Source organism: Scyliorhinus torazame, chromosome 16 (assembly GCF_047496885.1).
Source record: "Scyliorhinus torazame isolate Kashiwa2021f chromosome 16, sScyTor2.1, whole genome shotgun sequence".
Taxonomy (NCBI): Eukaryota; Metazoa; Chordata; class Chondrichthyes; order Carcharhiniformes; family Scyliorhinidae; genus Scyliorhinus; species Scyliorhinus torazame.
Genome location: NC_092722.1, coordinates 26,906,797 through 26,924,887, shown reverse-complemented (window position 1 = coordinate 26,924,887; position 18,091 = coordinate 26,906,797). Strand labels below are relative to the sequence as shown.

The 18,091-nt window shown below is 49.9% G+C and overlaps 1 long non-coding RNA gene across 1 annotated transcript in view; it reads left to right on the top strand.

Moving 5' to 3' along the window:
* The first annotated feature begins 7,132 nt into the window (after positions 1-7,132).
* LOC140392345 (uncharacterized) overlaps positions 7,133-18,091 on the top strand; it is a 49,990-nt gene continuing 39,031 nt past the window's right edge. The window contains exon 1 of the long non-coding RNA XR_011935299.1: positions 7,133-7,528. This is a non-coding gene — a long non-coding RNA (uncharacterized lncRNA). The remainder of the gene's footprint in view (positions 7,529-18,091) is intronic.

Here is an 18,091-nt window from a genome sequence, read left to right as displayed (position 1 = left end):
TGGATATTTGTGGGCGTGGATATTTGTGGGGGTGGATATTTGTGGGGGTAGATATTTGTGGGGGTGGATATTTGTGGGGGTGGATATTTGTGGGGGTGGATATTTGTGGGGGTGGATATTTGTGGGGGTGGATATTTGTGGGGGTGGATATTTGTGCGGGTGGATAATTGTCGGGGTGGATTTTGCGGGGGTGGATGTTTGTGGGGGTGGATATTTGTGGGGGTGGATATTTGTGAGGGTGGATATCGTGGGGGTGGATATTTGTGGGGGTGGATATTTGCGGGGGTGGATAATTGTGGGGGTGGATAATTGTGGGGGTGATTTTGCGGGGGTGGATGTTTGTGGGGGTGGATGTTTGTGGGGGTGGATATTTGTGGGGGTGGATATTTGTGGGGGTGGATATTTGTGGGGGTGGATATTTGTGGGGTGGATATTTGTGGGGGTGGATATTTGTGGGGGTGGATATTTGTGGGGGTGGATATTAGTGGGGGTGGATAATTGTGGGGGTGGATAATTGTGGGGGTGGATAATTGTGGGGGTGGATAATTGTGGGGGTGGATAATTGTGGGGGTGGATAATTGTGGGGGTGGATGTTTGTGGGGGTGGATTTTGCGGGGGTGGATGTTTGTGGAGGTGGATATTTGTGGGGGTGGATATTTGTGGGGGTGGATATTTGTGGGGGTGGATATTTGTGGGGGTGGATATTTGTGCGGGTGGATAATTGTGGGGGTGGATTTTGCGGGGGTGTATGTTTGTGGGGGTGGATATTTGTGGGGGTGGATATTTGTGAGGGTGGATATCGTGGGGGTGGATATTTGTGGGGGTGGATATTTGTGGGGGTGGATATTTGCAGGGGTGGATAATTGTGGGGGTGGATAATTGTGGGGGTGATTTTGCGGGGGTGGATGTTTGTGGGGGTGGATGTTTGTGGGGGTGGATATTTGTGGGGGTGGATATTTGTGGGGGTGGATATTTGTGAGGGTGGATATCGTGGGGGTGGATATTTGTGGGGGTGGATATTTGTGGGGGTGGATATTTGTGGGGGTGGATATTTGCGGGGGTGGATATTTGCGGGGGTGGATAATTGTGGGGGTGGATAATTGTGGGGGTGGATTTTGCGGGGGTGGATGTTTGTGGGGGTGGATGTTTGTGGGGGTGGATATTTGTGAGGGTGGATATCGTGGGGGTGGATTTTGTGGGGGTGGATAATTGCGGGGGTGGATATTTGCGGGGGTGGATATTTGTGGGGGTGGATATTTGTGGGGGTGGATATTTGTTGGGGTGGATAATTGTGGGGGTGGATAATTGTGGGGGTGGATTTTGCGGTGGTGGATGTTTGTGGGGGTGGATATTTGTGAGGGTGGATATCGTGGGGGTGGATATTGTGGGGGTGGATATTTGTGGGGGTGGATATTTGCGGAGGTGGATAATTGCGGGGGTGGATAATTGTGGGGGTGGATAATTGTGGGGGTGATTTTGCGGGGGTGGATGTTTGTGGGGGTGGATATTTGTGAGGGTGGATATCGTGGGGGTGGATATTTGTGGGGGTGGATAATTGTGGGGGTGGATATTTGTGGGGGTGGATATTTGTGGGGGTGGATATTTGTGGGGGTGGATAATTGTGGGGCTGGATAATTTTGGGGGTGGATAATTTTGGGGGTGGATGTTTGTGGGGGTGGATTTTGCGGGGATGGATGTTTGTGGAGGTGGATATTTGTGGGTGTGGATATTTGTGGGTGTGGATATTTGTGGGGGTGGATATTTGTGGGGGTGGATATTTGTGGGGGTGGATATTTGTGGGGGTGGATATTTGTGGGGGTGGATATTTGTGCGGGTGGATAATTGTGGGGGTGGATAATTGTGAGGGTGGATTTTGCGGGGGTGGATGTTTGTGGGGGTGGATATTTGTGGGGGTGGATATTTGTGAGGGTGGATATCGTGGGGGTGGATATTTGTGGGGGTGGATATTTGTGGGGGTGGATAATTGTGGGGGTGATTTTGCGGGGGTGGATGTTTGTGGGGGTGGATGTTTGTGGGGGTGGATATTTGTGAGGGTGGGTATCGTGGGGGTGGATTTTGTGGGGGTGGATAATTGCGGGGGTGGATATTTGTGGGGGTGGATATTTGTGGGGGTGGATATTTGTGGGGGTGGATATTTGTGGGGGTGGATAATTGCGGGGGTGGATATTTGTGGTGGTGGATATTTGTGGGATATTTGTGGGGTGGATATTTGTGCGGGTGGATATTTGTGGGGTGGATATTTGTGGGGGTGGATATTTGTGGGGTTGGATATTTGTGGGGGTGGATATTTGTGGGGGTGGATATTTGTGGGGTGGATATTTTTGGGGTGGATATTTGTGGGGGTGGATATTTGTGGGGGTGGATATTTGTGGGGGTGGATATTTGTGGGGGTGGATATTTGTGGGGGTGGATATTTGTGGGGGTGGATATTTGTGCGGGTGGATATTTGTGGGGTGGATATTTGTGGGGGTGGATATTTGTGGGGGTGGATATTTGTGGGGGTGGATATTTGTGGGGTGGATATTTGTGGGGGTGGATATTTGTGGGGGTGGATATTTGTTGGGTGGATATTTGTAGGGGTGGATATTTGTGGGGGTGGATATTTGCGGGGGTGGATAATTGCGGGGGTGGATAATTGCGGGGGTGGATAATTGTGGGGGTGGATATTTGTGGGGGTGGATATTTGTGGGGGTGGATATTTGGGGGGGTGGATATTTGGGGGGGTGGATATTTGGGGGGGTGGATATTTGGGGGGGTGGATATTTGGGGGGTGGATATTTGTGGGGGTGGATATTTGTGCGGGTGGATAATTGTGCGGGTGGATAATTGTGGGGGTGGATTTTGTGGGGCTGGATGTTTGTGCGGGTGGATAATTGTGGGGGTGGATATTTGTGGGGGTGGATATTTGTGGGGGTGGATATTTGTGGGGGTGGATATTTGTGGGGGTGGATATTTGTGGGGGTGGATATTTGTAGGGGTGGATAATTGTGGGGGTGGATAATTGTGGGGGTGGATATTTGTGGGGATGGATATTTGTGGGGGTGGATAATTGTGGGGGTGGATAATTGTGGGGGTGGATGTTTGTGGGGGTGGATGTTTGTGGGGGTGGATTTTGCGGGGGTGGATGTTTGTGGGGGTGGATTTTGTGGGGGTGGATGTTTGTGGGGGTGGATAATTGTGGGGGTGGATAATTGTGGGGGTGGATGTTTGCGGGGGTGGATATTTGTGGGGGTGGATTTTGCGGGGGTGGATTTTGTGGGGGTGGATTTTGTGGGGGTAGATATCGTGGGGGTGGATATTTGTGGGGGTGGATTTTGTGGGGGTAGATATCGTGGGGGTGGAGGATTTTGTGGATGATGGATTTGTGGGTATTATGAGGTGGATATTGTGTTGTCAGTCATTCTGGGGGTAGATATTATAAGGTTGGGTATTTTGGAGCTGGTTATGGAGTTGGTTTGATACAAGCTGGTGGATAGTGTGGGGATTGCTCTCTGGTTTAGGCTCTGTGTGGGCAGGACCTTGTTGTGGCCAGGGCATTACCTGGGGTTGGTCTCGAGCTGGATAGGATTTGCAGGATGTGCGGAAAAGCTGAGTGTGAAACAGCACATTGTGAAATGACCAATCTGTCGACTGGGTGGACGTCTAGTTTGAGGCTCAGCTCGAGTTCAAACAAGGCGGTGAGCCACGAGTAAGTGACTGACACACTGTCAGTCTCTGAATACGATAAGAATGTTCATCACCAGAAACACATTCAGCCAACAACTGACTGACAGGTGATGGACATCGCACACCAGGGTTCAAATTGCCAACAAGAAGTCAAGTGAAAGTTCACTGAACGACCTCTGACATGATTCCACCTGGTAACTCAGTCACGGGTAGCTGTTATTCTTTAGATAAACCAAATGAACTCCAATTAAATTGCCGCCTCAGTCATTTTTGTTGTGTGATGTGGTCTATTAATGTTCAATAAAACAGTCAATACAGAAACTCATCCCTGGCACAGCGATGAATGTGAGCTGATTATTTATGTGGTTGATGTGGGGATGACAGATGTTCCAGTGATTCTTTAACCATCACATTTCTCACATTGAAATGTTCAAATTGAGAAAGAAAGCCAAGTGCTTTCTGACTTGAAGCTGGAAGTTTGAAAGCACCAGTCAAGCTGCAATAGGAATGTCAGCTTGTTTAAACTCTGGCTTCTAAATCAGAAGGTTTTAGGTTCAAATGCAAAGACTGAAATCCAAGCTGACACTTTGGTGCGGTATTGAGGGAATGCTGCACTTCTGGAGATGTGCATGCTGGGTCGACATGTCTCTACATTGCCAAGAGCGATTCTTACCTGGTTTGACCTGCTGGTTGAAGTGGCTTGCCAGGTGTGCTGTTGTCACATGCTAACAGCCACTTGGAGGCACTGTTCAAAGTGAGGATCGATACTGGATGGGCCAGAGTGCAGTGAGCCTAACTGGGAGCCGTGCTGCCTCTTCTCTACACTCCTAAGAACTAAGAACGGGTTCAATTCACATCAGAATGCAAATTCCATCTGACCCAACACTTATAGTTCAAATAATAGAAAGATATTATGGGTGAGCACAGAAGAAGGCCATTCAGGCCAGTTCTATGCGTAGATTTGGTTCGGCGGAAGTCAGTGAAACTTAAAGGAAAACAGACAATTAAAATGGTGTAGTGGGGGTGGGGGGCATAAGATCTGAAGAGTCTTTGGAAGATATCTCACAGGCCTTTCCTGTGATTAAAACAGGAGAGGAAACTGAAATCTTATGTGTAGAGGCTTCAAATGGGGGCAGGGAGGGAGCAGAAGTAATTTAACCCACAACGGAGTGGTGAGTTTGCAAGGCTAACTGGAGTGACCCTCAGAGGTGCACAAGGGTGGGAACATGGGAAACCAGCAAATGACAAGTGTGTTCAATTAAATTTGTGGACTGGTCTTCAAGGGTTAAGTCCATAGGCGAATCTTAGATCTAAACGGTCTGCCCCAAGGTAATAGCTGGATCTTGTGTAGAGGTCAGAGGGCAAGTGTTGAGGGTCAAGGTGCAAAGAGGAAAGGTTACTGATCGCTGAAAGTTACTTACGAACCCGAGCAGAGTTGTTCCGAGATATTATCGGCCTAGGTGATGGTGAACCCTTTCCTCTGGGTGTAATCGAGTTGGTCCTACATCTAAGGCCTTAAAGAAAATCTGAGAGAAGGAACATGAACGAGGGGCAGCCAGGGGAGGAGACGTAGACAGAATGGTGCTGGTAGGCCGTGATCAGCGAGGCCTGCTCTGGGCCTCCAACTCCACACACAATGCTCGCAGTAACATGCATCAAGGAAAAGAAGAATTACATATGTCCCGTGCTTTTCACACCCTCTGGGCATACCAAAGCATTTCTCAGTCAATGAAGTACTTTTAAGCATGCAGTCAGAGTTGCAAAGCGGGAAAATCCTACGGCCAATTTTGCACAGCAAGATTCCACAAAGAGCAATGAGGATGACTAGCCGGACATTGTGTGTGTTTTTATTCAATCAATAATGGTACAGTTCCTGTGGATATTAGAAAGTGCAGCGATGACATCAGGCAGTGTGGACAGGGAACGATTATGAAGTTAATAGGTTTCACAAGGATCTGGGAGGGGTGGATTTTAAAGAGGAGGGAAGTGAGCTCCAGAACATTGGTGAAGGAAATGCAAAACATGTGGGCCGGCGGGATATGCATCCTTCAGCAAAGGAAAAAGATTTGATTGTGATTATCAGCCATTCGCTAACCCTATCCCAGCGATGTCATGCTCGTATTAATCAGGATTTAATCAAATCCTGGAATACAGCTGGAGAGCATTGGATTACAAACGGAAACAGATACATTTAATCCCCTGCATTCACTGGTGAACTGGCCCTTGGTGAGTAGTTCTAGTCACCTGGGGCTAAGGTTCACTCTGGTCATGATGTGTCGGCAGCATTGTAAACAGGAAACCTCCCTTGGTCTGAGGCCTGAAACCAATGCTTTCCTGGAGGAGGTTTTATTTACCCCTTTAAAAGGACCCCCCGTTCTCCCTTCTGGGGCTACAGCACTCCCTGCTGTTCTTCAGTGGCAACTGCAGGCTCCTTCTTGCCAATGGGAACCCACCGTAACCCCTGACCCAAGAGTCAGCGAGGTGGGCTCCATTTTGTCACCATTCCCATGAAGAGGAGAATCCTGCTTAATGACTCATTCGCATCTTCTCTCCTGCTCGAACCAATCTGTACCCTGGACTACAATAAACCGACTCTCCCTCGCTTTTCAAAGTTTAGCAGAAATCTGGAACTCTACTCCAGGAAGGCTGGAGGCTAACCATCAATTGGATGTTTTTAAAACTGAGATCAATAGATTTTTGTTGGGTGAGGGGATGGAATCCCGACAGTGCAGAAGGAGGCCATTTGGCCCATCGAATCTGCACCGACCCTCCGAAAGAGCACCTTGTTTAGGCCCACTCCCCTGTCCTATCCTTGTAACCCCACTTTGGACACTAAGGGGCAATTTATCAGGGCCAACCCACCTAACCTGCACATCTTTGGACTGTGGGAGGAAACCGGAGCACCCGGAGGAAACCCACGCACACACGGGGAGGACGTGCAGACTCCGCACACGCAGTGACCCAAGGCCGGAATCGAACTGTGAGGCAGCAGTGCTGACCGTTCTGGCTCCCCAAGTGCAAATGTTCCTATATGAAGCAACCGTAGGTAAATGGAGTTGAGATACAGATCAGCCATTGCAGGGGAGGCTCGATCCTCCTGTCCCTAATGTTCCCTTCCCTCCTCCTACAAGCTACAGACCTTTAATATCAAAATGTTAGTTGTTTAGTCAGTGTGTCGGGACAGTGGGCCGGGTGTTTAGATTATTGGTACCATTCTTCCTTCTGAGTCTGACTGAAGGTTGAGAGTTCAAACCTAGCATTATAAATTCTGATTGGACGCCCTCCTTCAGGGGTCATCACGTAACCTCCAACTCCCTCCCAGTTGAACAGCCATTTTTCTCACCATCGCCAATATTTTTATAACAAACAAAGGAAAGGACACAAAGTAAATCAGGAAAACACCATTTCCTGTTCAATGTCCCACAGAATGTTCTTCCCGTCAATTGCTCACAGCTGTGTCCTGAAAATAAACCTACCTTTCCTGGAGACTCCTGCCGGTTTGGTGATTCTAAACTCTCACACCAGTGGCTTTTTAAAAAATTCATTCACACGATATGGTGTCGCTGGCTGAGCCAATATTTATTGCCCATCTCTAATTGCCCCTGATGGTGGCCAGGTGCCTACTTGAACCGCTGGGTACATCCACTGTGCTGTTAGGGAGGGAGTTCCAGCATTCCGGCCCAGCGACAGTGAAGCAACGGCGACATATTTCCAAGTCAGGGTGGTGAGTGGCTTGGATGGGAACTTGCAGGTGGTGGGGTTCCCAGCTATCTGCTGCCGTCCTTGTCCTTCCAGGTGGGATCGATCGTGGGTTTGGAAGGTGCTGTTGGAAGAAGTCTTGGTGAGTTGCTGCTGTGCATCTTGTACAATGTACAAAAGGCTGCCACTGTGCGTCAGTGGTGGAGGGAGGCTACATTTAGGGTAGTGGATGGGGTGTCAATCAAGCGGGCTGCTTTGTCCTGGATGGTGTCGAACTGCTTGAGTGTCTTTGGAGCTGCACTCATCACACTCCTGACTTGTGCCTTGCAGGTGGCTTTGGGGAGTCAGGAAGTGAGCGACTGTCCACAGAATTTCATGCCTTTGAACACAGAGTCCAGCTGGACGCTCCTAGTGCAGTACAATAATAATAATCTTTATTAGTGTCACAAGTAGGCTTACAGTGACACTGCAATGAAGCTACTGTGAAAACCCCCTAATTGCCTGTTCGGGTACAAGGAGGGAGAATTCAGAATTCACCGAACATCACGGGCGAAATTCTCCCCCAACGGCGCGATGTCCGCCGACTGGCGCCAAACACGGCGCCAATCAGACGGGCATCACGTCGGCCCAAAGGTGCGGAATGCTCCACATCTTTGGCGGCCTAGCCCCAACATTGAGGGACGCCGGAGGGATTTCCGCCCCGCCAGCTGGCGGAAATGGCGTTTGTTGCCCCGCCACTGGCGCGGAAATGCGGCGCATGCGCGGGAGCGTCAGCGGCCGCTGACAGTTTCCCGGCGCATGCGCGGGAGCGTCAGCAGGCGCTGTCAGTTTCCCGCGCATGCGCAGTGGGGAGAGTCTCTTCCGCCTCCGCCATGGTGGAGGCCGTAGCGGAGGCGGAAGGGAAAGAGTGCCCCCACGGCACAGGCCCGCCCGCGGATCGGTGGGCCCCGATCGCGGGCCAGGCCACCTTGGGGGCACCCCCCGGGGTCAGATCGCCCCGCGCCCCCCCCCCCCGGAGCCCGCCCACGCCGCCTGGTCCCGCCGGTAAATACCAGGTTTGATTTACGCCGGCGGGACAGGCAATTTCTGGGTGGGACTTTGGCCCATCCGGGCCGGAGAATCCAGCGGGGGGTCCCGCCAACCGGCGCGGCCCGATTCCCGCCCCCGCCCAATCTCCGGTACCGGAGACTTCGGCGGGGGCGGGATTCACGGCGGCCTACGGCCATTCTCCGACCCGGCGGGGGGTCGGAGAATGACGCCCACGCCCCACGTCTTTCGGGATTTGTGGGAGGAAACCGGAGTACCCGGAGGAAACCCATGCAGACACGGGGAGAACGTGCAGACTCCACACAGACAGTGACCCAAGCCGGGAATCGAATCCGACTCTTCAGATAAACCAAGACCGGGTGTCTTCCCTCTCAGGTGGATGTAACATCATCTCGGACACAACTACAAAAGAGCAGGGCGTTTGCCTCCCTGGATTGAAAGGTCCCGTGTAAATACAGGTCTTTCTTTTTACTCCAATTCACTCCGATCTTATTCATGTGGTGTACTATGTGCATTAATTGACCCCATAATTGGCTGTAGCAATTGGTCTTGAGGTACCCGGGTCTAAGGCCTTCATATAATTACGGAGCCCTTTGCTGCGCTTTACATGGCCCTGAGTCAAGGCCTCATTTCTCATTGTGGTAATTCTACTTTCGTTGCCGTCGACAGTAATTTTCCATGGTAACATCATGTTTTACCTCGTGTTGTCACGGCAACACCCTAATCAAATGAGAATACCAATTCCATTATAATTACCGCATTAACACTGAAGCCTGTTTCTATAGGCCGCACTCACAGGATATCTCAGAGGCGGGTAGCGGTGTCATGTGGGGTTCTCACCGAAACATTTCCGAAACCACACACACAAAAAAAAAACCCCGCCCGGTAAAGGTTTGGTGGCTAAGGGTTAAAATCCAGCTTGATTTCCACAAACCGCGAAAAAGAGAGAAACTCAGAGTGAGAGGAGATAAAAAGAAATTCTGCCGCCTGAATATTGTGTGCTCAGTCTCCCTAAACCCTGACTAATTAACAAGAAGAAAACATTTAAATGACTTCTTCTCTTCTTTGTACAATTTTCTACGAAAAAAGGGCAGCTTTTAAAAAACACACGCACGCAATGCAACCTTTTATGAATATAAGCGACACCTTAACAGCCGTGAATTCACTGTATGGGTCCAGAACAAGGAGACAATTTTACTAGATAATAGCCTATCATGGAAGATACAATTTAAATTAAAAAATGCAATTTTCACCTTGGGTTGAACAAATGATTACAATTTCTATACAAATTAAGGCATCCAGCTTGTGTCTCAGTACCTTTATCACACCATAAAATATGACATTATTACCATGAAATACATTTTCAAATATTTTTGATTTTGGCGATTGCTTTTAAATATAATCAGCCGAGTATCACTTACCTTCTGAGGGGGATTCGTAGTCAAGAGGGGGAGGGGGGGGGGGGGTGGAGAGCAATGAAAATCTGGAGAGATTAAAGTAAAGAAAATTTTAAACTAAATTACCAGTCCTATACTTAAAAAGCTGCTGCTTATATCTCACGGGAACGAATCAGCTTGAGATCCTACCCCATTACTCTTTTTACCATCTTCTCCTTGATTTTGATATCTAAGCTTGTATTTATTTTTAACCTCTCTCCCTCCGAGTGTTTAACGCGATTAAAGGGGTCGAGGGGATAGATGGAGAGAAATGGCCTGCCCGTCGGCGGGTACTCCAGAACAAGGCAGCATAACCTGAAAATTAAAGCTATAGCTAGGCCGGGGATGATGTTCTTATAGTTGTGACTCAGTGGGTGGGAGACTGTGTCTACAAGTCCCCTTCCAGAGCCTTGTGGACATGAATCAAAACTGATATTCCTGCACAATGCCGAGGGAGACCCCTATTCAGGCCTTCGTTACCTCCAGATTCAACTATTCCAACACTCTCTCCTGGCTGCTCTCCCATGTTCTACCACCACCTAAACTTAGAATCCGTGTCTTAACCCACGGCAGGTCCTGTTTGCTCAGCTCTCACCCATGTGCTCATTGAGCTACATTGGCTCCCGGTCCAGCAACATCTTGATTTCAAATCCCTCCGTGGCCTTTCCCCTCCCGATCTCTGTCATCTCCTCCAGCCTCACAAACCTCTGAGATATCTGGGCTCCTCTAATTCTCGCCTCTTGTGTATACCTGATTCTAATCGCTCCACCATTGGCTGTCTTCAGCTGCCTCGGTCCCAAACTCTGGAATTCCCTCTCTGACTCTCAAAACTATACTTTCCTCCTTTAGCATACTCGAAAAAAACATTGGTCACCTGACCTATGACCACCCTATGTGGCTCGGTGTCATGTTTTGTTTCAAAACATGGGCAGCACGGTAGCATTGTGGATAGCACAATTGCTTCACAGCTCCAGGGTCCCAGGTTCGATTCCGGCTTGGGTCTCTGTCTGTGCGGAGTCTGCACTTCCTCCCCGTGTGTGCGTGGGTTTCCTCCGGGTGCTCCGGTTTCCTCCCACAGTCCAAAGATGGTTAGGTGGATTGGCCATGATAAATTGCCCCTTAGTGTCCAAAATTGCCCTTAGTGTTGGGTGGGGTTACTGGGTTATGGGGATGGGTGGAGGTGTTGACCTTGGATAGGGTGCTCTTTCCAAGAGCCGGTGCAGACTCGATGGGCCGAATGGCCTCCTTCTGCACTGTAAATTCTATGATAATCTATGAAAATGCTCCTGTGAAAGGGGGTTCCATTACATTAAGTGTGCTGATGAATATAAATTGTTGTTGAGTGCTGTACTGGCCGAGCTGGTATCTTTCTAATGAGACACTGAATCAAAGCCTTGTCGGCTCACTCTGAAGAGGTATTCGAAAAGAGCCAGAAGGCGCGACCGATCTTTCTGCCTCTACCAACGCCACAAAAACACATCAGTGACTCATTATCTGTTTGTGAGGTCTGACTGTGTACCAACAGGCACGCTTTGCACCTCGCACACTCATTATACCCCGTACACCCTCGCACACTCATTCTACCCCGTACACCCTCACACACTCATTATACTCCGTACACCCTCACACACTCATTATACCCCGTACACCCTCACACACTCATTATACCCCGTAAACCCTCGCACACTCATTCTACCACGTACACCCTCGCACACTCATTATACCCCGTACACACTCGCACACTCATTATACCCCGTACACCCTCACACAATCATTATACCCCGTACACCCTCACACACTCATTATACCCCGTGCACACTCGCACACTTATTATACCCCGTACACCCTCGCACAATCAGTAAACCCCGTACACCCTCACACAATCATTATACCCCGTACACCCTCACACACTCATTAAACCCCGTACACCCTCGCACAATCATTATACCCCGTACACCCTCGCACACTCATTATACCCCGTACACCCTCGCACACTCATTATACCCCGTACACCCTCACACACTCATTAAACCCCGTACACCCTCGCACATTCATTATACCTCGTACACCCTTGCACAATCAGTAAACCCCGTACACCCTCACACACTCATTATACCCCGTACACCCTCACACACTCATTATACCCCGTGCACCCTCGCACACTCATTATACCCCGTACACCCTCGCACACTCATTATACCCCGTACACCATCGCACACTCATTATACCCCGTACACCCTCACACACTCATTATACCCCGTACACCCTCGCACACTCTTTATACCCCGTACACCCTCGCACACTCATTATACCCCGTACACCCTCGCACACTCATTATACCCCATACACACTCACACAATCATTAAACCCCGTACACCCTCGCACACTCATTATACCCCGTACACCCTTGCACAATTAGTAAACACCGTACACCCTCACACACTCATTATACCCAGTGCACCCTCACACACTCATTATACCCCGTACACCGTCGCACACTCATTACACCCCGTACACCCTCACACACTCATTATACCCCGTACACCATCGCACACTCATTATACCCCGTACACCCTCACACACTCATTATACCCCGTACACCCTCACACACTCATTAAACCCCGTACACCCTCGCACACTCATTATACCCCGTACACCCTCACACAGTCATTATACCCCATACATCCTCGCACACTCATTATACCCCGTACACCCTCGCACAATCATTATACCCCGTACACCCTCGCACACACATTATACCACATACACCCTCGCACACTCATTATACCCTGTACACCCTCACACACTCATTATACCCGGTACACCCTGGCACAATCAGTAAACCCCGTACACCCTCACACAATCATTATACCACGTACACCCTCGCACACTCATTATACCTCGTACACCCTTGCACAATCAGTAAACCCCGTACACCCTCACACAATCATTATACCCCGTACACCCTCACACACTCATTATACCCCGTACACTCTCGCACACTCATTATACCCCATACACCCTCACACACTCATTATGCCCCGTACACCCTCACACACTCATTATACCCTGTACACCCTCGCACACTCATTATACCCCGTACACCCTCGCACAATCAGTAAACCCCGTACACCCTCACACACTCATTATACCCCGTACACTCTCGCACACTCATTATACCCCGTACACCCTCACACACTCATTATACTCCGTACACCCTCGCACACTCATTATACCCCGTACACCCTCGCACACTCATTATACCCCATACACCCGCACACACTCATTATACACCGTACACCCTCGCACACTCATTATACCCCGTACACCCTTGCACACTCATTATACCCCGTACACCCTCACACACTCATTATACCCCACACACCCTCACACGCTCATTATACCCCGTACACCCTCGCACACTCATTATACCCCGTACACCCTCACACACTCATTATACCCCGTACACCCTCACACTCATTATACCCCGCACACCCTCACACTCATTATACCCCATACACCCTCACACACTCATTATATCCCGTACACCCTCGCACAATCATTATACTCCGTACACCCTCGCACGCTCATTATACCCCATACACCCTCGCACACTCATTATACCCCGTACACCCTCACACACTCATTATACCCCGTACACCCTCGCACACTCATTATACCCCGTACAACCTCACACACTCATTATACCCCGTACACCCTCGCACACTCATTATACCCCGTACACCCTCACACGCTCATTATACCCCGTACACCCTCACACGCTCATTATACCCCGTACACCCTCGCACACTCATTATACCCCGTACACCCTCGCACACTCATTATACCCCATACACCCGCACACACTCATTATACCCCATACACACTCGCACACTCATTATACTCCGTACACCCTCACACACTCATTATACCCCGCACACCCTCACAGACTCATTATACCCCGTACACCCTCACACACGCATTATACCCCGTACACCCTCACACGCTCATTATACCCCGTACACCCTCGCACACTCATTATACCTCGTACACCCTTGCACAATCAGTAAACCCCGTACACCCTCACACAATCATTATACCCCGTACACCCTCACACACTCATTATACCCCGTACACTCTCGCACACTCATTATACCCCATACACCCTCACACACTCATTATGCCCCGTACACCCTCACACACTCATTATACCCTGTACACCCTCGCACACTCATTATACCCCGTACACCCTCGCACAATCAGTAAACCCCGTACACCCTCACACACTCATTATACCCCGTACACTCTCGCACACTCATTATACCCCGTACACCCTCACACACTCATTATACTCCGTACACCCTCGCACACTCATTATACCCCGTACACCCTCGCACACTCATTATACCCCATACACCCGCACACACTCATTATACACCGTACACCCTCGCACACTCATTATACCCCGTACACCCTTGCACACTCATTATACCCCGTACACCCTCACACACTCATTATACCCCACACACCCTCACACGCTCATTATACCCCGTACACCCTCGCACACTCATTATACCCCGTACACCCTCACACACTCATTATACCCCGTACACCCTCACACTCATTATACCCCGCACACCCTCACACTCATTATACCCCATACACCCTCACACACTCATTATATCCCGTACACCCTCGCACAATCATTATACTCCGTACACCCTCGCACGCTCATTATACCCCATACACCCTCGCACACTCATTATACCCCGTACACCCTCACACACTCATTATACCCCGTACACCCTCGCACACTCATTATACCCCGTACAACCTCACACACTCATTATACCCCGTACACCCTCGCACACTCATTATACCCCGTACACCCTCACACGCTCATTATACCCCGTACACCCTCACACGCTCATTATACCCCGTACACCCTCGCACACTCATTATACCCCGTACACCCTCGCACACTCATTATACCCCATACACCCGCACACACTCATTATACCCCATACACACTCGCACACTCATTATACTCCGTACACCCTCACACACTCATTATACCCCGCACACCCTCACAGACTCATTATACCCCGTACACCCTCACACACGCATTATACCCCGTACACCCTCACACGCTCATTATACCCCGTACACCCTCACACACTCATTATACACCGTACACCCTCGCACACTCATTATACCCCGTACACCCTCGCACACTCATTATACCCCGTACACACTCACACACTCATTATACCCCATACACCCTCACACACTCATTATACCCCGTACACCCTCACACACTCATTATACCCCGTACAACCTCACACACTCATTATACCCCGTACACCCTCACACACTCATTATACCCCGTACACCCTCACAACACTCATTATACCCCGTACACCCTCACACACTCATTATACCCCGTACACCCTCACACACTCATTATACCCCGTACACCCTCACACACTCATTATACCCCGTACACCCTCGCACACTCATTATACCCCGTACACCCTCGCACACTCATTATACCCCGTACACCCTCACACACTCATTATACCCCGTACACCCTCGCACACTCATTATACTCCGTACACCCTCACACACTCATTATACCCCGTACACCCTCACACACTCATTATACCCCGTACACCCTCGCACACTCATTATACCCCGTACGCACTCACACACTCATTATACCCCGTACACCCTCACACACTCATTATACCCCGTACACCCTCACACACTCATTATACCCCGTACACCCTCGCACACTCATTATACCCCGTACACCCTCACACACTCATTATACCCCGTACACCCTCACACACTCATTATACCCCGTACACCCTCACACACTCATTATACCCCGTACGCACTCACTCACTCATTATACCCCGTACACCCTCACACACTCATTATACCCCGTACACCCTCACACACTCATTGTACCCCGTACACCCTCGCAAACTCATTATACACCATACACCCTCGCACACTCATTATACCCCGTACACCCTCACACATTCATTATACCCCGTACACCCTCGCACACTCATTATACTCCGTACACCCTCACACACTCATTATACCCCGTACACCCTCACACACTCATTATACCCCGTACACCCTCGCACACTCATTATACCCCGTACTCCCTCGCACACTCATTATACCCCGTACACCCTCACACACTCATGATACCCCATACATCCTCGCACACTCATTATACTCCGTACACCCTCACACACTCATTATACCCCGTACACACTCACACACTCATTATACCCCGTACACCCTCACACTCATTATACCCCGCACACCCTCACACTCATTATACCCCGCACACCCTCACACACTCATTATACCCCGTACACCCTGACACACTCATTATACCCCGTACACCCTCACACACTCATTATACCCCGTACACCCTCACACACTCATTATATCCCATACACCCTCGCACAATCATTATACTCCGTACACCCTCGCACGCTCATTATACCCCATACACCCTCGCACACTCATTATACACCGTACACCCTCACACACTCATTATACCCCGTACACCCTCGCACACTCATTATACCCCGTACACACTCACACACTCATTATACCCCGTACACCCTCGCACACTCATTATACCCCGTACACCCTCACACACTCATTATACCCCGTACACCCTCGCACACTCATTATACCCCGTACACCCTCGCACACTCATTATACCCCGTACACCCTCGCACACTCATTATACCCCGTACACCCTCGCACACTCATTATACCCCGTACACCCTCACACACTCATTATACCCCGTACACCCTCGCACACTCATTATACCCCGTACACCCTCACACACTCATTATACCCCATACACCCTCGCACACTCATTATACCCCATACACCCTCACACACTCATTATACCCCGCACACCCTCGCACACTCATTATACCCCGGACACCCTCACACCCTCATTATACCCCGTACACCCTCGCACACTCATTATACCCCATACACCCTCGCACACTCATTATACCCCATACACCCGCACACACTCATTATACCCCGTACTCCCTCGCACACTCATTATACACCGTACACCCTCGCACACTCATTATACCCCGTACACCCTCGCACACTCATTATACCCCGTACACACTCACACACTCATTATACCCCATACACCCTCACACACTCATTATACCCCGTACACCCTCACACACTCATTATACCCCGTACAACCTCACACACTCATTATACCCCGTACACCCTCACACACTCATTATACCCCGTACACCCTCACAACACTCATTATACCCCGTACACCCTCACACACTCATTATACCCCGTACACCCTCACACACTCATTATACCCCGTACACCCTCACACACTCATTATACCCCGTACACCCTCGCACACTCATTATACCCCGTACACCCTCGCACACTCATTATACCCCGTACACCATCACACACTCATTATACCCCGTACACCCTCGCACACTCATTATACTCCGTACACCCTCACACACTCATTATACCCCGTACACCCTCACACACTCATTATACCCCGTACGCACTCACACACTCATTATACCCCGTACACCCTCACACACTCATTATACCCCGTACACCCTCACACACTCATTATACCCCGTACACCCTCGCACACTCATTATACCCCGTACACCCTCACACACTCATTATACCCCGTACACCCTCACACACTCATTATACCCCGTACACCCTCACACACTCATTATACCCCGTACGCACTCACTCACTCATTATACCCCGTACACCCTCACACACTCATTATACCCCGTACACCCTCACACACTCATTGTACCCCGTACACCCTCGCAAACTCATTATACACCATACACCCTCGCACACTCAATATACCCCGTACACCCTCACACATTCATTATACCCCGTACACCCTCGCACACTCATTATACTCCGTACACCCTCACACACTCATTATACCCCGTACAGCCTCACACACTCATTATACCCCGTACACCCTCGCACACTCATTATACCCCGTACTCCCTCGCACACTCATTATACCCCGTACACCCTCACACACTCATGATACCCCATACATCCTCGCACACTCATTATACTCCGTACACCCTCACACACTCATTATACCCCGTACACACTCACACACTCATTATACCCCGTACACCCT